Source organism: Ambystoma mexicanum, chromosome 5q (assembly GCF_040938575.1).
Source record: "Ambystoma mexicanum isolate Mex_15411 chromosome 5q, UKY_AmexF1_1, whole genome shotgun sequence".
NCBI lineage: Eukaryota > Metazoa > Chordata > Amphibia > Caudata > Ambystomatidae > Ambystoma > Ambystoma mexicanum.
The window spans coordinates 1,202,922,854-1,202,947,337 of NC_090933.1; the positions used below are offsets into that span (position 1 = coordinate 1,202,922,854).

The 24,484-nt window shown below is 49.3% G+C and overlaps 1 long non-coding RNA gene across 1 annotated transcript in view; it reads left to right on the forward strand.

Annotated features, from left to right (window-relative positions):
- Nucleotides 1–24,484, forward strand: part of LOC138498695 (uncharacterized) — a 198,264-nt gene that overhangs the window by 137,324 nt on the left and 36,456 nt on the right. Inside the window, exon 2 of the long non-coding RNA XR_011278840.1 lies at nucleotides 21,394–21,475. This is a non-coding gene — a long non-coding RNA (uncharacterized lncRNA). The remainder of the gene's footprint in view (nucleotides 1–21,393; nucleotides 21,476–24,484) is intronic.

Here is a 24,484-nt window from a genome sequence, read left to right on the forward strand (position 1 = left end):
GTTGTGAGTAGTAGAATATTCCAGCCGAAACCCACTCTGGAATTTTCACAAAATGTTGGCATTATCCACCCATTTCTGCATTTCACTCAACAATAGAGATGCAAATATTTTTCCTCTGGCACCTAACATAGACAATAGTCTATAATTACTTGGGTCTAATACATTTCCCTTTTAAAAAATAGGGATGAGGATCACAGATTGCCAGGAATAGGGAATTTTTCTGTGTTCCAAGATCTTTTCAAACAGAATGGATAATAGGCTAGACGAAAACTCAGGATAGTTCTTAATAACAACATTGGCCAGCCCATTAGGGCCAGGAGCTCTTAAGGATTTTAAATCTTTAATTTTGGCCAATATTGTCCCCTGTGAGACATCAAAAGGACGATATGTCAGGGCTTTGCTAAATGGACTAGTTTTGTCCACCACTATAGCAGAGTTACGTTCTTCCAGGAAGTTTTCCCAAACATCTTTGCCTATAGGATTGACTAGTAAGTCTTTATTTTTTGCCCCTGGACTCGCTTAGGAGTGCCCAAATACTTCCCGGGTTTCTAGAGCATATAGTTTGGACTATTGCTTGCAGCCTTTTTAATGTTCTTAATAATGGTCCTGTATCTATGTTTAATTTTCCTGACCAAAACACCATATTGATGCATAGGAAGGTTCTTCACCTTAATTTGGCGTGTAGAGGTGCCCCACGAAATGTTAAAAATACAACGGAGGATCGCATGATCACTCCAATTATTCGAGATCACTTCCATATCAGCAACTTGATGTAACATGTTGGGCACAAAAATATATGATCCAATGTACTAAATGCAACACCATTAGACCAAGTCTCTTTGCCCGGAGAATCACTGAGGGTGGGGCCATTGATCATTTCAAGTTCCCAGCACTCAAATAGCTGTAACCATCCTTGCCCCTCCGCATCTTCTTTGGTGTGAATCATTGTACATTTGTCATTCTCCTTTTGATTCAAAGAATAAATTCCCGCACCTGTCATATGACAATTAAAGTCCCCCAAAACTACAACAGCCGAGTTCCCAGGTTTTGTCAACCATTACGCCCTGCAATGCCTCTTGAATTAGTTCCCTTTTTACTGCTCCAGGTGAGTTATACACATTAACAAGGAGGAACCTTTCTGGGCTAAACTCACGCCCAAATTCCACCTCAACTGCCATGATGTTATTCTCCTGATTGCAGTTGACTCGTCTGGAGGCCAATGAATTTGTGACCCCAACAAGTAAACCCCCAGAGGGACGGCCCCTTTCTCCCCTTGTTGCATATGCTTGATGCACCACAAAACCATCTAATACCAGAGGGTCGATCGCCCAAGTTTCTTGCAAGCAGAAGCAACTGTGGTTAGTCAGGACCTTAGTAGAGCCCTCCGCGCTTAGCAAGTGGGTGAAGCTTCTGCAATTCCAGGTGAGGATGGAAATTGTAAAACTAGGAGTTGATAACCTCCTCGCACATTGCATGGGAAAACCTGAGGGATTTGGGGTTATAATAGTCTACATGTTAGCAGTTCTTGTTCTTTAAGAGCTGTGACAGGTTGGCACATACATGTTCTAGGCAGACACATCGCCTGTATATTTTGCTATGTTTTATTGTCATTCACATGAACAATTCAATTTCCTTGATAAGTAGCTGTCATCGTTTGCAATGATTTCTCTTCTTGGTATTTACATAACAAAAAGGTGTCCTAACATGGCAATTGATATGCACTTCTATGTGCATTACTCTTTTTTGTGAAAATTGACACTTAGGGGGTAATTCATGGAATCAAGCCGCGTGCGCCAAAACCCATTTTGACGCACTGCGTATTCATGGATTTAAACATCCATAACCAGCTGTGGCGCAGCATCCCTGCAGCAGCGCCGGGTTATGCCCCCAACCCCGCGTGCCACAAACATCCGCACAAATCCCCTACATGGCGCAAAGGCCAGTGGACCAGCATACAGCCCCCAACAACTAAATTGTGCTAAAAACGCCACTCAGCCTTCACGCGACAACCCAATCGCGTGTAAAACTCCTTGCACACCCCTCGGAATACACGTACCATCTCGCGCCAGCCCAATCGCATGTAAAAATCCTTGCGCACCCCTACTAACACGCGTACCCCGCTCGCGCCAGCCCAATCGCATGTAAAACTCCCCGCGCACCCCTCGGAATACAGACCCCGCTCGTGCCAGCCCAATCACGTGTAAAACTCCCAGCGCATCTGTCGGAATACGCGTACCCCGCTTGCGCCAGCCAATCACATGTAAACTCCTGTAACCCACCCGCGCCAGCCCAATTGCGTGTAAAACTCCCCGTGCACCCGTCGGAATATGCGTACCCCGCTCGCGCCAGCCCAATCACGTGTAAAACTCCACGCGCACCCCTTGGAATACGCGTACCCCGCTCACGCCAGGCAAATAGCGTGGAAAAAGTCCCCCCTGTGGTGTGGGCTGGCTGCGGAGCATGGTCAGGGTGGATGGGCTTCCTGCAGGGCATGGGGAGGGTGGATGGGCTGGCTCGGGGGCATGGTCTGTGCGGATGGGCTGCCTGCAGGGCATGTCCAGGTGTGATGAGCTGCCTGTGGGGCATGGGGAGGATGGATGGATGGGCTGGCTGGGGGGCATGGTCTGGGTCGATGGGCTGCCTGTGGGGCATGTCCAGGGGTGATGGGCTGCCTGCAGGGTATGGGGAGGGTGGATGGGCTGGATTTAGGGCATGGTCTGGGTGGATGGGCTGCCTGCGGGGCATGTCCAGGGGTGATGGGCTGGCTGCGGGGCATGGTCAGGGTGGATGGGCTGTCTGCAGGGCATGGGGAGGGTGGATGGGCTGGCTGGGGGGCATGGTCTGGGTGGATGGGCTGCCTGTGGGGTATGTCCAGGGTGGATGGGCTGCCTGCAGGGCATTGGGCGGGTGGATGGGCTGGCTGGGACGCATGGTTTGGGTGGATGTGCTGCCTTCGGGGCATGTTCAGTGGTGATGGGCTCCTCACCACACTGCTGTGCGAATCTGGGGGTACGCAAATTAGATTTTCACTGAATTGGCTGGGGCAAGCGGGGTATGTGTATTCTGGGGGGTGCAAGTGAGCATTTTATGCGATTTCGCTGGAGCAAGCAGGGTACGTGTATTCTGGGGGGCGCGAGTGAGCATTTCACATGATTTCGCTGGGACGACGGGGTACGTGTATTCTGGGGTACGGAAGTGAGAATTACATGCAATTTTTCTGCCTCGAGCAGGGTACGTCTATTCTGAGGGGCGCGAGTGAGCATTTCACACGATTTCACTGGGGTGAGCAGGGTATGTGTATTCCGGGGTACGCGATTGAGCTATACATGCAAATTGGCATTGCGGGCCCTCCCGGGTGTGCACTCCTCCATCCCCATGCCCCCCAGGCAGCCCACACCACAGGGGACCACCCTACACCACTGGCCATGCCCCGCTGGCAGCTCATCACCCCAGACCATGACCCGCAGGCAGCCCATCACCCCTGACCATGCCCTGCAGGCAGCCCACATGGCACCATGCACTTGTGAGCCCCAACACAAGTCCCCCACACCAGTGGCGGGCACCTGCCAGCAGGCCCCGACACATGTCCCCCCACCCCACCCCCAATGATGGCAACCTGCCCGCAGGCTCCGACACATGTCCCCCCACCGCACCCCCAATGAAGACAACCTGCCAGCAGGCCCCGACACATGTCCCCACACCCCACCCCCAATGACGGCAACCTGCCAGCAGGCCACGATTCATGTCCCCCCACTCCCAATAAAGGCAACCTGCCAGCAGGCCCCGACACATGTCCCCCCACCCCACATGACGGCAACCTGCCAGCAGGCCCCGACACATGTCCCCCCCACCCAACGTGCTTTCAGAATAGAGGCCCATGTCAGAAATGCAAACCCTAATCCCACCCCACCCGCAGCACGCAAGTCCAAACACACAACCATATATTGTACCCACTCCCCACTATGAGTACCACGCCTTGACACTCAAAAAAACACATGCATGCACGCAAAGACATGTCCAACAGAGCCACACAGTGGTGACACATGATAGAGGCAATGGACAGTGACACATTTACAAAACTAATGAGAGTAGACCACACCAATAAAGAGGATTTGTGAAATGTACTAAAAAGAAAACAAAATGACAAAATAAAAACCACACATGCAAATGAAAAAATAATGAATGCAATACTAAAAATAAAGTAAAATCCAAGAAATGAAAACTGAGATTTCCAAAGTTCATAGAAAAAAATCCAAATTTGAAAAGCATAAAAAATCATTAGTCCATGGGATGACGTAAAAAAGAAAGTATGTACACGTGCAGAACTATTTACAATGAAAGTCTGAAGGGTCCATGATCCCAAAACAAAATGAAACCTACAAAAAACCCTATGTAAAAAACAACAATATACAAAAAGTGGAGCAAAGTCTGTGTACTCTAAATCATAAAAAAACAAAATGAAACCTAAACCTAATTAACTGTATACAAAGGCAGCGGGCTAGTCTGATGGCTCACGTTTCGATGTCCCGGACCAGGGCATCATCGATCTCCATGTCGAAGTTCCGGAGGCGGGCCTTTTCCCTGGCCTAGAGATCTCGCAGGGATGCAGCCATGGCATCCTCCAATTCCCTGTGAGTTGCCTCAAGGCACTCGACCCGCCTCAAAGCCCTGTGTATAGAGTTCTCCGCCCTGACCATTGTGAGCCGTGCCATCTCCGCCCGCCGCTGCTCTGCATCTATTTGCTGCCCAACCGCTCCCACACGGAAAACACTCCCGATCCTGGTTCCTCCTGCCCCCGGGATGTTGATGGCCCCAAGCCATGATTGCTCCCACGCTGAGCCTGCTGCTGCCTCCAGTGCAACTGCCTCTGGCACCACGACGGCATCCAGGCTGATGGAATCCTCTGGTGCCGCCGTGCACGTGCCCTGCTTGTTAATGCCTGCATGTCCTCCATTTGCTGGGGTCCAGTTGGTGGGGTGGCCACCCCTACAAGACCTCCGACTCCCGACTGTGGCAGGGATGTGTCTTCCACCAGCCTGGCCGCTAGCTCAAAGGCAGCTCCACAGGGGGCCCAGGTGATACTTGGGCGGGAAGATGGCATAGAGGATGACTGGCGCATAGGGGGTTCAGTTGAGGAGGGGGTCGCAAGAAGATCCAGCACATGGAGCAACCCATTGCCGACGACCTGTCCTAGTAGTGCGACGCACCCAAATAGGTATTCGAAATGACGTGCATTGTCCTCACGAGAACCCTGCACATCATTCTGAATACCACGTTGGTGCAACGCCACACCAGCTACGACAGGCTCAATCCGGTCTCGGATTGCCATGTCCGCAGGGAGAGGAAGGCCAGTTGTTGTTTGCGCATCCCCTCCTTGAAAACGAGTCTGGACGAAGGCATCCCTGCTGGTGCCGGATGATGCAGTCACAGGATCAGGGACAGGATTACACACAGGCACCTCCGCAGCGGCCTGTGCTTCCTCCTGTCCCTGCCCCTGGACTGCACCACTAGCACCAGTGGAATCCCCCCTTCCAGGCCCCGTAAATGGTGCTTCCACGACCTCCTCCTCAACCAAACCCCCCACCAACCTGGATGACTCCGTGCCATCTTCCTCCGTAGGCCCCTGTGGGGGCTCAGCTGCCCCTATTGCTGCCCAGGAGTCCACCTCCAACCTCCGCCTATTGGACCTTCCCTCAGCAGCTGCGGCCATGGACACGGCACCAGACTCCTCACTCCCGAAAGATGAGAGGGGAGCTGGGCTTTGCGTATCCGGCTGGCGGTGGTGCTCCACAGCACCATCTCCACCCTCTTCATCAGTCGACGCTGCAGACAGGGAGAGATAAAACACAGGCATCAGGGCACTGTAAAATGGTCTGATAACAGTTGCACATGAGTGGCAGTGTCAAACTTGACGGATGGCATGACACTCCCCAACACTCATATCATTTGAACCCACACACATGCACCAATAAACTGGTATCGTGCAACAGTCATCAGCATCCATACACACGTAACTGCATGAACAACGAAAGGTTGGCATGAGGTCACAAGCAACATGGGGAGTGCCAATCACATGCACATACGCCACCAGACAGACATGCATCTGTACATCTCCACCACCTGTCACAGTACAATCATCGGCAACTAAGTCTCATCAGCCAATCAGGTTATCAGGACTGGCTCTATGGGCTACGGGACTTGCTAGGTGATCAGCTATATCTTCGTCTTCACTCGATTGATAACCCTCCCCAATCTCTTCCTCCTCACCTGAATAGTCCAGTTTCTTCCGGCGGGTAAGTCCAATGTACGGCTTCTTCTTTTTTTTTAGAAGATATGGTCTACCTCGGAAAGAAGCCACCGTGACTCCCAGACAGAGAAAACCCACGGTGACTCCCCTCCGCGACAGCCAGAGGGGAAAAAGCCACTGGAACGGCAAAAAACCCCTAGATCATATATAGTCGTGAAGGTTGTGGAAGTCGTCGGCACTGTAGTAGGTTGAATGGTCCTTCGCCGAAAATCCAGGAAATAGTAAGGTCGGCGTGATTCCGTAAATCAAGGGAAATGAATAGGGCGGATTACAGGTGGGTACCCCTCGGGGTGGAAGACAAGAGTGAACGGAATATCCGGGAGACAGAGAATCCTAGAGCGAAGAAATCTCAGCAGAAAATCAGCACGGGAACAAAACACAGGAGAAGGCACACAGGATCCAAAGAAGGGGGGGGGCCCATAGGGACCGGGAGGAGGAGAAGAAACAGGAAGAGTAGGGAAGGCGTGATAGCAAGGCAGACTATCAGATGGAATACTAGCGCAAGCAACAGGGAGAGGAATGAACACAGTTGCAACGCGCCGAGCCGCCGGCAGCCGAGTGAGTTATACAAACGGCGGCGGCCATCTTGAAAACAACTAGACCGAGTCTGGTAGGTGAGGAGGAATGTAATGGAACATTTTAATGGCGTCCTTGTTTCCACCTTCGCCACAAACGCCAGTCGCCGGCGGCAGTGACAGTATGCCCCCTCTGAAGGCTTCTCCCTCCCGGCCTTTCTGGATGTAGTCGGTGGAACTTGTGTAACAGTTGAGGAGAGTGAATATGGAACTGCGGTTCCCAGGTGTCTTCTGAGGAGGGATACCCTTTCCAATGAACGAGATACTCAAGACGTCCCCGATGATAACGGGAGTCCCGTATCTGAGATACTTCATATTCATCAGAAGCTGGAACTGGCAAAGTCCACAGCTTGTGGGATGCTTGTTTCCGAGTATCTGGCACAAAGGGGCGTAAGAGAGATGAGTGAAACACGGGATGAATCCGTCTGAGTCCCTCTGGCAACTTTAGGCGGAAGGCCACAGGATTTATCTTAGAAGTTATCTCGAAGGGTCCGATGTAGCGGGGTGACAGCTTAGAAGGCCGAACCCATCGAGGAAGGAACTTGGTGGACAGCATGACCTTTGAACCCTTGTCCCAGGCAGGAACTTGACTCCGGTGTTTGTTGGTTTGCTCTTTGTAACGACTGCTAGCCTTAGAAAGGCTCTGACGGGCTGTGTCGTGGGCCTCCTTGATCTGCACAAGGGTGTTCTCCAAAGAAGGAATGTTAGTTTCCTCCCAGAAACTCGGAACTATGGACGGCGGGTTGTATCCGTAGGTACAAAAGAATGGGCTAATTCCTGTAGCCGTGTGGACAGCGTTATTATATGCAAACTCTGCTGTGGGAAGCAGGTCCACCCAATTGTCCTGCTGTTTATTGATGAAACACCTTAAGTATTGCTCTAAGGTACCGTTTAACCTCTCGGTTTGTCCATTTGTTTGGGGGTGAAACCCCGACGAAAGAGCTCTCTCAACGCCCAATGAATTGCACAATGCTGACCAGAATCTGGAGGTATACTGGCTCCCCCTGTCTGAAATTATCTTTTGAGGAAGCCCATGTAACCTAAATATGTCCTTAAGGAATACGTCAGCCATGATCGAGGCGGACGGGATCTTTGTCAATGGAGAGAAATGTGCAAGTTTCGAGAAGGCGTCTATGGTTACCATAATGCAGGTACAGCCTCGGGAAACCGGTAACTCCACAATAAAATCCGTAGAAATGCATTTCCAGGGACCAGGTGGAACCGGTTCCTGTTGTAGCAGCCCCATAGGTTTCGAGGTGGTATATTTGCTTTGTAGACACACCAAACAGGATTGGACATGGGCTTGAGTGTCGGCCTTCATGTTGGGCCAGATGAAAGCTCTTTGGAGAAGTTCCAGAGTTCCTCGTACTCCTCGATGACCTGCAGTCTTGGAATCGTGGCACCACTGAGTGACTCGTCTTCTGAGATTATTGGAAGGAATAAACAGTCTTCCACGGATAAAGTGCAACCCGTCCTTAGTGGTGACTGGTTGATTTCCCATATTGAGAGTAGGTTCTTGGAGGCAGGCTCCTCGTACTTCTTCCAAGAAGTTAGACACAGTAGATACGATCCGGGTACGAGGAAACATAAACTCCTTTCTGTACGGGAAGATAACATCGTCTCTGCGGGAGAGAGCATCGGCAACTAGATTTTGAGAGCCAGGGATGAATGTGATGACAAAATCAAACTGGGCGAAAAAATGAGCCCATCTGGCCTGACAGGTGTTATAACACTCTTGCTGCTTGAGTATTTGCAGATTTTTATGGTCTGTTCGTATCTGGAACGGGTGTAGGCTCCCTTGGAGCAAATGCCTCCATTCCACACAAGCCAACTTCATAGCAAGTAATTCCTTCTCTATGACTGAGTAGTTGCGTTGGCTAGGATTTAAAGTCTTTGAGAAGTAAGCCACCGGATGTTCTAAGTCCTTGACTCTCTGAAGAAGAACAGCACCTACGGCTGCTGCAGAAGCGTCAGTTTCCAGAATAAAGGGTAGTGATTGATCTGGTTGTTTCAAGATAGGAGCTGAACAGAACTTGTGTTTTAAGCTGAGGAAGCTTTCTTCAGCCTCATTTGACCAGATGAACGGACCTGTGGATTTCTTGAGAAGGGATGTAATAGGAAGAGTGAGTAAGGAAAAACTCGGAATGAACTTCCTATAGAAATTCGCCAGCCCCAGAAAACGTTGAATATCCTTAACTGAAGAAGGCGACGGCCATGACAAGATGGCATCTACCTTCCTTGGGTCCATAGTAACCCCTTTGTCGGATAGGATGAATCCCAAGTAGGACAATGAGGATTGAGCAAATGCACATTTCTCAGGTTTTACCAGAAGACTGTGATGTTGTAGTCTGTGCAGAACTTCCTTTACATGTCGAGTATGTTCCTCCTGGCTCTGTGAAAAGACTAAAATGTCATCCAGGTAAACCACTGTGTTAAGGTTCAGAAGGTCGGAAAACAATCGGTCCATGAATCTCTGGAAAATGGATGGTGCATTGACTAGGCCAAACGGCATGACTTGGTACTCAAACAACCCATAGGGAGTGCGAAACGCCGTCTTCCACTCATCTCCTGTTCTTATGCGGAGTAGATGATACGCATTCCGTAGATCAAGTTTAGTAAACACAACAGAACCTTGGACAGCCTCTAGAATCTCTGATATGATAGGCATAGGGTATCGATCTTTTATGGTCACTCTGTTTAACCCCCGATAGTCGATACAGGGCCGCAGCTCCTTGGTGTCCCGTTTGGGTATGAAAAACAGAGAGGCCCCAGCGGGGGATTTGGAAGGTCTTATGAGTCCATTCGCTAAATTATCATCAAGGTAACATCGGAGTACGGCCTTCTCCGATATAGAGAGGGAATACATCTTCCCAAAGGGGACCAATGCTTGCGGCACTAGGTCGATACCACAATCCTCTGGGCGATGTGGAGGAAGTTTAATGGGGGTCTGCTCCTGAAAGACTTCATTGTATTCTGAAAGACATTCCGGTATGCAATGGATGGAACTGCTTTCAACAGCAGACATGGTCTTAACCGTTGCGAATGTTGGTTCTGGAAGACATTCTCGTAGGCAAAAAGCGGAATGGAAACTTAGTAGATTCTTAGACCAATCCACCGTTGGGTTGTGTTTCCTGAGCCACCCAATTCCTAAGATGACAGGGAAGTGGGCCGCCCGTATAATGTCGAACTTTATGATTTCAGAATGCTGGTGAATGGACACCTGAATCTCCTCGGTGGTGTGAGTAATGAGTCCTGAACATAGGGGTGTACCGTCCACTCCTTCAACCTTTTGGTCCTCCTTTTTTTCAATCCTTAGCAGACCCACCTTATCAGCCCAAAAGGTGTCAAGGAAGTTTCCAGCCGCCCCACAATCCAGTAGAGCCTGCGTCTCTACCTCTCTCTTCCGGAAGCGGAGTTTTATGGCAATCACCATGAGATGCACATCTTCGCTCATCTGAGATGAGGCCACAGAAAGTGTAGTGTAGGAACAAGGTGTAGCCCCTCGATAGTCTGTTCCACTGATTATCGAGGGCGGTCGTTTCCCGATCTCCTTGGGGGCACATCGGGACAGTCTCTCAACAGATGGTTGGCGGCTCCACAATATAAACAAAGGTTCCCTTCACGTCTCCTCTTCTTTTCTTCGGCAGTCAATGGAGATCTGGTGCTTCCGACCTGCATGGGTTCATCTCTGGCGGGACGCGATCCATGTGAGGAGGAGGTGGGGGGTATATCCAAGAAAGAATGTGGACCTCGAACCTTTTTCCTTTCGTTTCTTCGTTCCGTCAGGCGGAAATCTATTCTTAGAACTGCAGTTTGAAGATCTAAAAAGGTTTCTGGGCGCGGGATCCGGGCAAGCTCATCCTTGAGATCTTCTCGCAAGCCCCGGCGGAATATGGCATACTGGGCCTGCTCTTGCCAACCTGCCTCTGCAGCGAGTTTCTTGAAAGTGGAGATATAGGATAGTAAGTCGGTACTCCCTTGACGCACATCCAGCAAGTCTTCGCTAGCCACGTTTGAGCTTTCGGTTCGCAAAAAGGTGTGTCGCAGTAGTTCCTTAAAGGCCGCATAGTCCTGCAACACTGGGTCTGATAGGGATACCAATGGAGTAGCCCATGCCAAGGCGTTTCCCGTCATGTGCGTGATCATGAAACCCACCTTGGAATGATCTGTGGAAAAGGCATTTCTGCGGAAGGTAAAATGAATAGTACAGGCTTCCAGGAATTCCTTAACCTTTCTTTCCGAGCCGTCGAATTTACCTGACACCAGGGGTAGTGGGGGTAAATCAGTTGTTTGTTGTTCTCTTGCAGCTACTCTTTGTTGGAGCGCCACGTTGTCAGCTTTTAGTGTTTGGACTTCTACGTTGAGGGTTTGGACAGCTGTCACCAGCTCTTGCAGTTGTTGTGGCGTAGCCATGTCTTCTTTCGGGCGTTGCAAACTATCAGGACTGGCTCTATGGGCTACGGGACTTGCTAGGTGATCAGCTATATCTTCGTCTTCACTCGATTGATAACCCTCCCCAATCTCTTCCTCCTCACCTGAATAGTCCAGTTTCTTCCGGCGGGTAAGTCCAATGTACGGCTTCTTCTTTTTTTTTAGAAGATATGGTCTACCTCGGAAAGAAGCCACCGTGACTCCCAGACAGAGAAAACCCACGGTGACTCCCCTCCGCGACAGCCAGAGGGGAAAAAGCCACTGGAACGGCAAAAAACCCCTAGATCATATATAGTCGTGAAGGTTGTGGAAGTCGTCGGCACTGTAGTAGGTTGAATGGTCCTTCGCCGAAAATCCAGGAAATAGTAAGGTCGGCGTGATTCCGTAAATCAAGGGAAATGAATAGGGCGGATTACAGGTGGGTACCCCTCGGGGTGGAAGACAAGAGTAAACGGAATATCCGGGAGACAGAGAATCCTAGAGCGAAGAAATCTCAGCAGAAAATCAGCACGGGAACAAAACACAGGAGAAGGCACACAGGATCCAAAGAAGGGGGGGGGGGCCCATAGGGACCGGGAGGAGGAGAAGAAACAGGAAGAGTAGGGAAGGCGTGATAGCAAGGCAGACTATCAGATGGAATACTAGCGCAAGCAACAGGGAGAGGAATGAACACAGTTGCAACGCGCCGAGCCGCCGGCAGCCGAGTGAGTTATACAAACGGCGGCGGCCATCTTGAAAACAACTAGACCGAGTCTGGTAGGTGAGGAGGAACGTAATGGAACATTTTAATGGCGTCCTTGTTTCCACCTTCGCCACAAACGCCAGACGCCGGCGGCAGTGACACAGGTACCCACATGTCCGGGTCACATGTATCCATGGCGTATCACAGTCGCACACATGTCAAACACACACACGCACATTTACGCCGTGCACGTACATGAAGGTGGAACCAGCATCCATGTGTCACACCCCAACCATGCCATAGTACATACACAGAAATGCTAACATGTGTGCATCTCCACATGCAGTTGTGCATCATGCTTTGGAACACATACACCATTGATGTGCATCACACATAACTGGACACACATGCAGCACGGTCATGTCTTTGCACATACACATCCATACATGGGCCATGTCAGACATATGTCCAAGCTGCACACTCCTGGCACACCTCAACATGCACTGTGTCCAATGAGTACGCATGGACACTTACCGCTCGACTCCAGACGGGTCTGCCTCTTGAGGACCTGGAGGTGAAGCCCCAGAGCGAAAGCATTCCAGGACCCTCATCTGGTCGGTGGTAAGGCGGACCCAGCACCCCACTGCATCTGCTGGGTCCAAGAGGCGCTGGGCCTTCCTGAGGGTCCTGGACCTGAAGTCCTCCCAGCGCTTATGGACGTGTTGCAGGTCGCGGGTTGCTACACACTCCACGTTGATGGCACCCACAATGTCCAACCAGATCCTCTTCCGTCCATCCTTGTCGGCGCGTGGTCCTCCTAAGAGGGCATCATAATGCACCAGGACTTGCTCCACCAGGATGCCAATCTCTCCTGCAGTGAAGCTGGCAGCCCTCTGCCTCTCTGCTGGGGGGTTGCCACTGGTCCCAGATGGAGTTTGGCCCGACATGGCAACCCCCGAGGCAGGTGTGGGTGGGCAACTGGGTCCTGGTGATGGGCTGTGGAGCGATGGAACAGCAGTCGAGAGTCTTCTGTTCCAGCAGGGGTGGTCGCAGCAACTGGACCCCTGCAGATGGCTGATGTGCAGGCAACAAATAGCAGGGCAGGTGACCTGTGGGAGGTGGCTCGGGGCTCTGGGGGGCAGGAAAATGTCCTTTTGGGCAGGAGCGTGGTCTTCTGTGTGTTAACGCATGGCCAGCTTGATGCAGAGTGAATCTGCATGTAAAAAAACAGCATGTCAGCAAGCAATTCGAGGAAAGGGCCTTAGCGCGTAAGCGCGTAAGTGACAAGATGCGCGGGGGCGTTTCCCTCGGCACGGGTGCATAGTGAATCCGCATGTGCAAAAACAGCACGTCCGCGTGTGAATGCGTATAATTCGAGGAAAGGGCCTGAGTGCGTAAGTGACATGATGCGCGTGGGTGTTTCCCTCGGCACGTGTTAAAGGTGAGCGTGGCCCAGCCGTTCGATGTACGTGCTTTTCACGGAGACCGACGCGTGTGTTGCTACTTCTTGTTGTTTCACGCGCCATCACTTTACAGCGGATCGAGCACGTACCTCTTCTTTTGCCGGGGGTCTTGCCTACGCATGTTTTTCTTTCCCCGCTAGTCAGACGGTGAGTCACGCACGCTATTTTTGCCACTGCTGGTCCCCCTGTGTATCGCTTACCCGTTTTTGAGGTCATATTTTTTTTTGCAGATAGTCCCAACGGTAGTGGTAGCTGCAGGTGCAGCTGTGGCGACCACCACCCAGCCTTAGGGTCAGCCAGTGCATGATGCGTTGGCACCTGAGGATTCCCAGACAGAATTCCAGGTGGTCAGGAAGCACAAGCAAAGTGCGCGCAGTGCTGCTCTGACTTGAAACACATGTCCCTGGGGCAGTGTTGTCATCTGCTGCCCCGAGCAGCAGAGTGTTGGCAACTGCATGGGCAGAGTCTGTGAGTCTGCCAGCCAGGACAGTCTCTGTCAAAGACCTTGGCACAGCGTCTGTTGCTGCGCTGGGTCCAGTCAAGATCACCTAGCAGCCACTGAAGCAAGTCAGGGATTCTGTCTAGTTCCACCTGCCACTCCCTTGATCCAGTCCACCAGCGCCACTGCCCCTACTGATCAGGGCGGCATTTGCCAGTCAGGGTCTGGATCACTGTCCAAGAGGAGGAAGGTTGCTCTTGCACAAGAGGCTGGGACCCCAGACACAGCTCCGGCCTCCAGCACGTCGAGGAAGAAGCCTTTCGGCAAGCAGGAACTGGACTTCCTTGTGGACTACGTGTCGGAACACAAACGTGATATGCTAGTGGACCCAAATTGTCACACTACGCCTGCCCAGCATTTGGACCACTGGAAGCATGCTGCAGAGGGTGTTAGTGCATTCGGACATGAGGTGCGCACAGCTCAGGACTGCAAAAAGCATTGGGATGACCTCCGACGCTGTGCTAAGCTAAAGCGTGCATCCAATTATGCCATGACTATGGTGACTGGCAGTGTGCCAGCACCTGAGGAGGAAGAACTCACTCCGCACGAGTTGATCGCTGCGGAGTTCATCCTGGCACAATTGGTCAAAGGAGTGGGAGAGATGCTGGATTATGATCGGCCGTCCTGTGAGTGTTGTTGCGTGTTTGTCCAGCCCATGTGTGGTTTGCTTGTGTGATGTGTTGTGCTTGACTGCCACTACATGCTATGTGTACATGGTTCTCATGTGCAAGTTATGCAATGCTTCACTAATGCGTGCCTGTTGTGCTGCATGCTGGACATGTAGAGCAGACAGGGACTGTCCTCATCACCACACATGCACCACACACAGCCAATCCAGCGAAGACCACGGCTCCTTGGCCCCCGCGGGTGTCATGTCCGGCAACGCGGTGGCCGTGTGCCACCGGGGTATACTGAGTGGGAGCAATCCATGTATGCCATTTCAGAGCAACAGGGGGCAGCTATTGATAAGATCGCTCAAAGCATGGAACGTGTGGCCCAATCCGTTCTCCCGCCTGCTAGGCAGGTGGAGCTCCAGCAGCAGGCAGTGCAGTCCACGGGCCGCTCACTCAGGCTGGGCATGGCAGCCTCAGACAAGGCAAGTCAGGCTGAAATGGTGTCTCTGCGTCAAGCACTTGCTGCTCACGCAGAGGCACACATGGAGGCCCTGAGGGATGACCATGAATCCCTCAGATCTACTCTGGGTGTTCTCAACATGTCCCAGAGGCAGCAGTCAGAGGAGATGTTGGAGCAGCTTGAGAATACCATCTCGGCTGAGCTACGTGCATGCCGGAAGGTGCTCCAGATGTAATGCGGGGCCATGCAGGCAGAACTCTGTGTTACACATGCTACCTTGCAAGAGGAAACACACTTATCACATGAGGTGCTGCATGCTGACCTATGTGCCATCGTCACACAGGACTGATCTTACCAGACCCGCAGGCTTGCTGCCGTTGAGGGGCAAGCTGCTCATAGGCGTGGTCAGGGAACTGAACTGTGCCATGTCCACCTTCTGATTTCCATCCAGAGGGTGAGCAGGACAACGACTTATCTCCTACACAGGTCGGGCCGTGCAGGCGTTGAGCACATGGAGTTTTTTTTATCTCAACATCATTGCATGTGGGTGTTGAGGTGCACCCTGTACCTTCCCCCTCTTGGGAGCACCCCCCGAACCCTCCCCGGGTCATTGTTTGTCTATTGAGCATTCATGTGACGGTGTGGTGCTTTGTGGCTTTTGAAAGCATCCACTGTCTGTTCCAGCTCGGCTCATTCAAGCATGTCTTGTGTATGTGTTCGTGGCTTGGGGTCCAGACACAGATGCCACTCCTGCTTCCCCTTTCCATGGGCCTGCAAGGATGATTCGGTGTGACAGCAATGTATACAAGGGCATTGGAATTTTGTCATATCTGTGGCCAGTCTGCTGCTGTACTACTTGTGTTTACTCTCCTAGTGGGGATTATGGATGTTTACTCCACGGCATGTCTGCAATCAATGCTGGTAAGTACATTTTTGAACTGTGCATTTATTGAAGTTGATTGTGATGTTTTTTTCATTTCTTGCCTGTATACGTGATGCACTTCATGCTGTAGACGGTAGCCTGCACCCTTTAGCTGTCAAAGTCACACTGATGGTGGAAGGGGGCCAGGTGGTGACAATGTCAAATTGGTATGTGAAGTTCAGCCCATGGGGATTGTGGCAAAGGAGGAAGCATTAGGAATGTGACCCAAGAAGCACAACTCACGGTCCAGTCCTCACCTGAGATGTCCGCCTAGACTACTGCTTCACTCCGTTCCGTTTGGACGGCATGTTGTATCTGTCTTCCCTCTTGGACTTCGCTGCTGCGTGACTGCACAGTTTTCCTACTGGACTACATCTCTTTTACTCGTTTTTCACACTCTGGTGACTTTAGTCCCTGTTTTTCTTCCTGCTACTGTCCTTGATGCAGATCTGTCCGCCCGTCTTTTGGGCACTTATTTTCACGTACTCTTACGTTGCCTCAGTTTGCCTCGGTACACTTCTGTACCACAGCATCTCTCTCTCTCTCTTGCTCCTCCTCTCTTTCATCTATTACATCCATACCTTTATGTTGACTTTGGCCTTTTACCAATGCTTTTCAACTGTTCTGACTATTAACTTATTGTCAGCTGTTTCTGGCTATCTCGCATTCAGTGTGCCTTTCCAGACTTGTGCTGTCTCGCCCTTTTTTCGTTCACGCTATCAAGGATTGATTGGGTTTCAGCTCAACCATCCAGTTGTGCCAGCCTCCTTGGTTATTTTCGACTCAGGTTTCAGCTCTACCCATCAGTTGTGGCATCCTCATTGATTATTGTGTACTCAAATTCCTACCCATCTTGTTGAACCATTGTACAACTGTGCAACCTTGGAAATTATTCTATCATTCAGCTTGGACATGTACTTGGCCATATTCTATGACTTCAAGTCATCTACTGGAGACTCTTCCTGGGTTTTTTGATGCCTAGAGGCTTTTTCCCTGGTTTGGGGGTTTGGCTCCCTCGAGTTCTCTGCGATTTGGTATTTATACCGGTCAAAGTGGCCTCTGAGGGGGCTAGACCCTATTTACACTCGAAGGAAGGAGGCGACGGACGTCAGAGACAGTTCTTCTGAAAGTCAAGGTGATGAGGAAATGAGGGAGGGGCTTTTGTTGTTGGACAGTACGCTTGGGCTACAGTGATTGGGCATTCTCTGACATTGTCAATGTGGGGTACTATGTACATGATGTGTTCTGCTGGTCAATGGCTGTTCCTGTGTTGGGTTTACTTTTCAGGTGTCGGGGATTGGTGTGGTTTGACACACTGGGGTGTCCACATGGGCAATGTTCACATGTGATGTGTACAGGACACTGAGGGTCACTTCATTTCACATGCATATATTGAGTGCATGTCTCTACTGACACGCACACTTACACAATTCACCACCACACATACAACCACCCATCCATGCCCACACGAGCACACAGATTGCATTCTCTGCCATGCTGTGTCCCTGCAGCGCATGATCACTTACCATTTTGGGATCGTGTGCATGCATCACTGGGTAATATTTGTTGCTTGTCCTTTTTATATGATGCTGTATCCCCAACACAATGGCCACTCACTGTGCTGTGTGCTGAGCGGTGTGTTGCAGGGGACACACACAGCACACAGTTTTGGGATTTGCGGATTTGGATTGGCCAATGTGCATGCCAACAGGCATTCTGTCTTTTGTTGATGGTACCGCTGGTGACATGCATTTGTGTATGACTTTGAATGTGTGGGAAGTTGTTGGTCCGTCATTTCATCTGATTCCATATCATGCGTGATTGTCTCAGGCCTCTTTCCTTTGTATCTAATTTGTTTTGTCATGTGTTGTGCTTTTGGTTTGCTCTTTTGCTGTTGCATGCCATGTCATGGTGTGGCCGATGAGGGTGATGGGGGTTGGGAGGGTTTGGGTGACATACCAGTGATTTTCATGGCCTGTTTTGCAGGGGGTGGTGTGATATGCACCTTGCATGTGTTCCTTTTGGTCACACCGGATTGGTTATGTTTAAGTAGCCAGGGATGAACACAATGTAGCACTTCCGTGGAAACATTCTCAGGGTGGTAAGGTTGTGACAGTTGACTGTCTCTTTGTCATCATCGATTGTCAGTTGGTATGTGCCAGGCCTTTTAGGTAAAAAATGTGGCCACAAGCTGAGTCCGTGCTGCCTCGCCACACGCCCTTTCCCCTCCCATGAGCAGCACCTGTGCCTGTGGTCGGGGGTGTGGGGGCACCACCATGTCCACCGGTACGCACCGCCATGTTGCAACATTGTGTAGGACACATTCTGCCACAATGATCCTGCACACTACTGGCGGTGCATATAGTAGTTTCCCGCCAGAGCGTTTAAGCGAGCGAAAGCGTGAGTTGAGCGCTCCGAATGTGTGCTCCACTATGCCCCGGTTGCAATATGGGCTGAGTTGTATCTTACCTGGAGTGGTGCGGTGGGGTTCCGTATTGGTGTCCTCATGTGGGTGCTCAGAGGGTAGGCACTGTCCCCTGGCGAGGTGATGAATGTTGGGTTTGTGTATTTGTCTGTGTGTGACATGCATGCATGTGCCACAGACATTTGTACTCACCAATGAGCCATGTGTCGCCCTTCCCAGCTTCCAGGCCCCGGCTCAGGGCTGACATTCTGTATATGAAATTGTCATGGGTAGACCCAGGATAGTTTGCATAGACAGAGGTGATGATTCCACGGGCATCGGATACAACCTGTATGTTGATGGAATGTCACTGCTTGCGGTTGCGGTAGATGTTCTCAGTGGCCCTAGGTGGACGTAGGGCCACATGGGTGTAATCTATGGCAGCAAGCACTTTGGGGAAGTGTGCCACCCTGTAAAAGTCCTGGACCATGGCCTGCCTTTCTGCGGGTGTTCTGTGCATATATATATGCCTGCAGACTGAGGGGCGCGCAGTCATGATTGCCAACACCTGGTCTAGGCAACGTGACTGTGTGGCCTGTGAGACACCCCCAACTATGGCAGTTGTCTGCTGAAATGACCCAGTGGCCAAAAAATGCAGGACATTGAGCAACTTTTCCAAGGGGCTCAGTGCTTGGGAGCACAAGGTGGGGGATGTGAGCTCATCCACCCACTTAGTGACCAGGTCTAGGATGATATGAGGTGGAAACCTATACCTGCCATAGTCCTCCTCATCAGGCATCCCAAAAAGGGTGGTCCTGGGCAAAAAAATGCAAGGCCTGGCTATTCTCCTCCTGCAGTGTCCCACGATCACTGCTGAGAGAAATGGGACATTAATCGTAGCTGTATATACGTGTTTGTTGTTTGCACGCACTTTTATACTGCGCAGAGACACTTCCGCCTACCTTCGTGTGGCGGACGTGTTTACATCTGTGCGTGTCTTTTGGTGTGCGCGGGTTTCCCCTATTCGATTCCATGAATACGTGTTCTTATCGAGCGTGTGGGCATTCCATGTATTTCCCAGCAGTACTTCCCCAGTAACGCCCTCATTTTCACGCGTTGTTCCCCATTCTGCATGTTCTGCCCCCTTTTTGGTGTGTGCGCTACACGTTGTGTGCTTTCGCTGTGTGCGTAGCGCACGGCGTTCAGGATGTCGCAGTGACGTGTGCGCCTGTGTGCACAGTTTTCAGCGCAGCTCCCTGAAAGAACATGTGCACAGACTTCCATGAATCGCTTGCGTGCGATTTGCACGCGTGCGCTGGATTTGTCTCGCTTGCGCCACTGATTTCGGCGCACAATTATTCCATGTATTGGCCTGTTAATCTCCAATTATTTCAAGCAGTCTTTCAAAAAAGCAAATTTCATAACAAAAATGGGCGTATTAATCACCCACAAGTCATTGTTTTAATTTTGCAAACCATACTTTTCAATATTCTTTCTGGTATGGCATTTTCTGAATTAATTTCTCTAAGCCCATTTTATTGCGGGCTGCATTACTTTCTGAAATAACACATACACATATAATGTCGATAAGAAAAACATATACAAATACAGTAATACAGCAAATACCTGAGTATTCACGCCATTACAGAGCCTGCGGTAGCGGCCTTGCAGTTTTGGTTAAGTTGCTCAACTCATAGGAAGAGAACTTTTTGGGCGGCTTATAACTTTGCTCCCCCTGGATGTATCCTTACCAAACTTTGCCAAAAATATACATGGCCCTGTTTAAATTCTTTTGACAAGTTTGGTGGGATTTCACCAAGAGGGGACAAAGTTGTAGCAGTGGTCCCAAATTTCCATAGATGCAATGGTAAAAATGTTTTGCTCACGTCTACAGCCCAAACCGCTGGATGGATTTTCGACACATTTGTGGTAGGAGTGTGGCTTGGTCCAGAAAGGGTGCTTTTGTAAATTTGGTGTGAATCAGTCCATTCGCTTTCTTTAAAACAGGGCAAAAGTAGGTAAAAAAAATGGTGATATCTGGGTTTGGTCCATGGACAGAACTCTAATTTGCTCAGTGGCCGATGTGAGGTCTGTGGACAGCAGACACACCTGCTGATTGGATGGTGAAAACCGTGAGGTGCGTCACATTTTCCGAAACGTCCACCATGTTGAATCTGACCGCAACTGACCACGGACAGCGCAGTGGGGAAAATGTCTGGAAAACACATTTTGGGTCATTTGGTGTCGGAAAGAGGGGCTGGGAAGGGTGAGGGAGTGAAAAAAAGATGATATGGGGCTCTTTGTGTAGTTGGAAGAAGAGCATACGGGTGGCACAGTAGTCTGTGGACACCGCAGTAGTCCGCAGACAGACTCTGCATGAGCATAGGCAGCAGTAATATTTTGATTTAAATTTCAGAGCCAGAGCCCGATGACAACACGTATGCCAAGCTCAAAACAAGACATTTGCAGGGGTTTTGAGGGTTTTAAGAAAGGCATCAGTCATCGTAATAGGTAATGATGGTAGTCTCTGGGGATATGCTAGTTAACGGTCAACGGTGCACAATCTGAATGTTTTTTCTGGAAGCTGGTTTTTCCAAACTCTGGTCGTCTGTGTAATAAACAAAGGAAGTAGTAGGGAGCCAGGGTTGGAAGCTATAGGAGTAAACATTTCTTTTTTCTTTCAGATTCACACTCTGAAGGAGCATCGCCGATGGCGTCACCACTAAATCGGAAATAGTCTGCGGGGATACACATTGTACATTTGTATGCCTACTAACAAACAAAGCCTCTTTCCGCAGCTACACCTGTTAATATTTAAATGTGGTTTTGTAACGACATAGGCATACCCTTTCATTTCATTGTAGAGTATTGCTTGGTCTGCAGCCTTTTTTTTCTCAGCTACATCTGTTAATATTTGAATGTGGTATTGCGATGCCTTAGACATTCACTTTTTTTTTTACTAGCGTGTTGCTTGATCTTCATTTTTTCTGTAATACCTCGCTAAAGATGACAATTTTTTATTTTGTTTCAATTTAGGGTCTTGTGTTGCACAGGAGGAAGAAGTTCTAGCACAAGCAACCTCTGTGACCCTACTCCCTGACATTTTCAAAGACTACAGGTGAGGCACCTACACAACATCTGTACACCGCAACCCGCAATGGTTATGGGGAAGCCGAGAGTTTACATTATGTGTTTAAAAAAAGCAAGTTGTCTTTTAACTATGGGCGGGGACCTCAAGGAGTTGAACATGTTTTAAATACTGCTCAACAAGCTGTTAAAACTCACAACACACATATAACACAGCCTGCTGAATCGTGTATACCGACGCATAGCACTATTGTCCTAGACACCGTGATTGTTAGCCTTAAACTGGAGACTCAGATCGTTGGTGGAATTATACAGCACCCCATGTTTCCAGTTGTGAGTTCCAGAACCCTTTTAGTCTGAGCCTCTGGTAGCCCACGCCTGTGGTCCCCCGGTTCTGGAGCGATCACACCACCACATGTGTTCTCACCAACGAGACCCAACATTGAGCTGCATGTTACTATTTCTGAAGATCTAGAGCACCTGTGTGTGGACCAGAGTACCAATGCAGCCCTATATTCTGAGCCTGTTATAATAATTGCTGATTCACCCTTAAAAGTGCCGGTCATAGTTATTTCAGACTCTCCCTTAAAAATAGATCCTCAAGATTTTGTATACGCCACTGTTATCTGTGGATCAGGCTATGCCTCCAAATCCCATGATCTTTCTTACCGAGGACCCAATGGTGTAAGCAAGCTTCGCCGTACAACTGTCATTTATTGTTCAGACCATAATAAACAGTCCTTTAAGTCCTCAAAGTTTAAACATCTTAATACACTGAGTGTCTGTGTAAATACTCGAGACTCTAAAAGGGTTAGTGTTGTTAAACTATTATTTGGGATACCCGCTTTAAAAAGTCAAAAAGGAAAACATTAAGTCCCCGTAACAATGCTAGATTATAACGCCAGGCCGGTAGATTGTGACACACCCTTGTTAAAAATTCTTTAGCTGCTATGCGTGATCATGTTTCTAAAGGCCAAACACGTCCTGTTCGCCAAGGAATCTAAAAACAGGGTGTATACCCTACCTAAAAAAATAATGAAAATAAAAGACCCCTGACTCTTAAAAACACACACCAAAAAATAAACAGTTGTTAAAAACCTTATATAGGGCAGGCCTGATTTTGCCGGCCCCTTAAAGTTTTTAAGATCAGGGGCCATCCGCAGGCTGTATAAAGACAACGCAGACTTAAGCACCGATCCTAAGACACCAATGCACGTGTTGGAGGATACGATCACACCATTAAACCCTGTTAAAAAGCAGCATTTACTTGTAAAAGGTTCACCGGCCTGGCATTTAAAATGGCTTAGAACCTGAAGGTAGAGGAAAATATTTTTGAAACGTTTGAGAAAAGCAAAAATGTTCATCAGTCAGCGTGCGCAGAAAGATTTAGGTTCACAGCCCCAAAGCACACCCCTGCCATCCGAAATGGACATGTTTTATTTTACAGAGTATGGGAACATACCAGAGAGATCTACCAAAAAGTAAAAGTGTTGAATGCTATAAGGTTTTCTGCTTTGTAAATTTAGATCAATTAAGATCTGCCGGACAAGGTTTATTAATGATAACAGAGTCGGTTGAAAGGCTTGTCTCACAAATCCTTGAAATGGTTGGGCCTAATGATTTTGTACAGATCCATTTAGAGAGTACAACGTTAAACCGTCTTCTTTTCACCAGGCACTCATTTCGTCAGACCAGATGTTTTGGAGTTTCTAGAAAACATAGGAAAACTGTTACAAAGTAAGGCAGCGCTAGCCGTAACAGAGCCGTTGAGACTTGTGTCAGTGGTTTTCAGCTTTAGAGAGGGTGGCGTGTACAGTCTGCTAAAAAAAACACTTTACAGTATGGCCAAGAAGAAACGCTGGCTCTTGGATTTTAACTATGATTCCTTAAACATATGTATGACTGCGAGAATTATAGGCCTGCTGGAGGTTAGAACTGTAGCAGATGGCTACATACAGACAAAGGCTTTGGATGTGCACAAAGTTCTGGGTATACCCTCTGATATCATGGTTGATTTTAACGAGCTGCATGTATTTGAAGATTCCTGCGGAGTACGAATCAAAGAGGACAGGCTTTGGAAATATTTCCAAGCAGGTGAAACAGCCAATAAGAACACTGTATATATTTCACACCACGATAAACACTATTACGGTATCTTAAACCTTCAGGGCTTCCTAATGGGCCAAAAATGTATGCCCTCGTTGTTGTCATATATACAGCAACAAGGTGGCTCACAGGTGTCAATTCCACTGCAACACGTGTCAGAGAGACGGCTGCGTGGTGATCAGTGAAACAGGCTTTAAATGTCCCAAGTGCAAAACATTTGCCACATTTGAAGAATGTCTTCAAAAACAAATCGAGAGAGCATCTCAAGATTTAGCACAATGTCATCTTAAAACAGATTGTGGGTCCTGCATTCGCTTTATAAAGGTCAACCATAAATGTAAGAGCAGGATCTGCCCACGATGTGAGGTGGAAGTTGTCTGTCTCGATGGATAAACATATGTGTTCTATGACACCCAAATAGATGCACCCAAGACCAATACATGCATCGTCTTTGACATGGAGTGCATGCAAGAGACGGGTATACACATCCCCAACTATATTTATGCCAGACATCTGACTGTTATGTTATGGTAACAGCCTTCGTACCGGAGTACAGCGCAACCAACACCAAAAGAAGCAACCTGGCGCTATGATTGAAACAAAGATACCACTATGTAAGAGACTAGAAGAGTAGAGTTTTCCTAAAGTGTGTATGAATCGGACAGGCCCGAAGGGCAATTGGGAGAGCATTCCACAACATGACAGCTCTGACCACAAAGGAGCGGCCTCCCATTCTTGCACAACAAATGACTAGGCATAAGAGTTGGAAATTTGAAGGCCATGAATGCGTCAGTTGATATATTACAACTTTTGTGGCTGATAACTTAGGGTGAAAAACTCAAGCTGCTCGAGGTATCAGACCTTAAAATCTACTTTATTGACAGCTTTAATTTTCTACCCATGAAATTAAGCAAACTACCTAAAACTTTCAGTT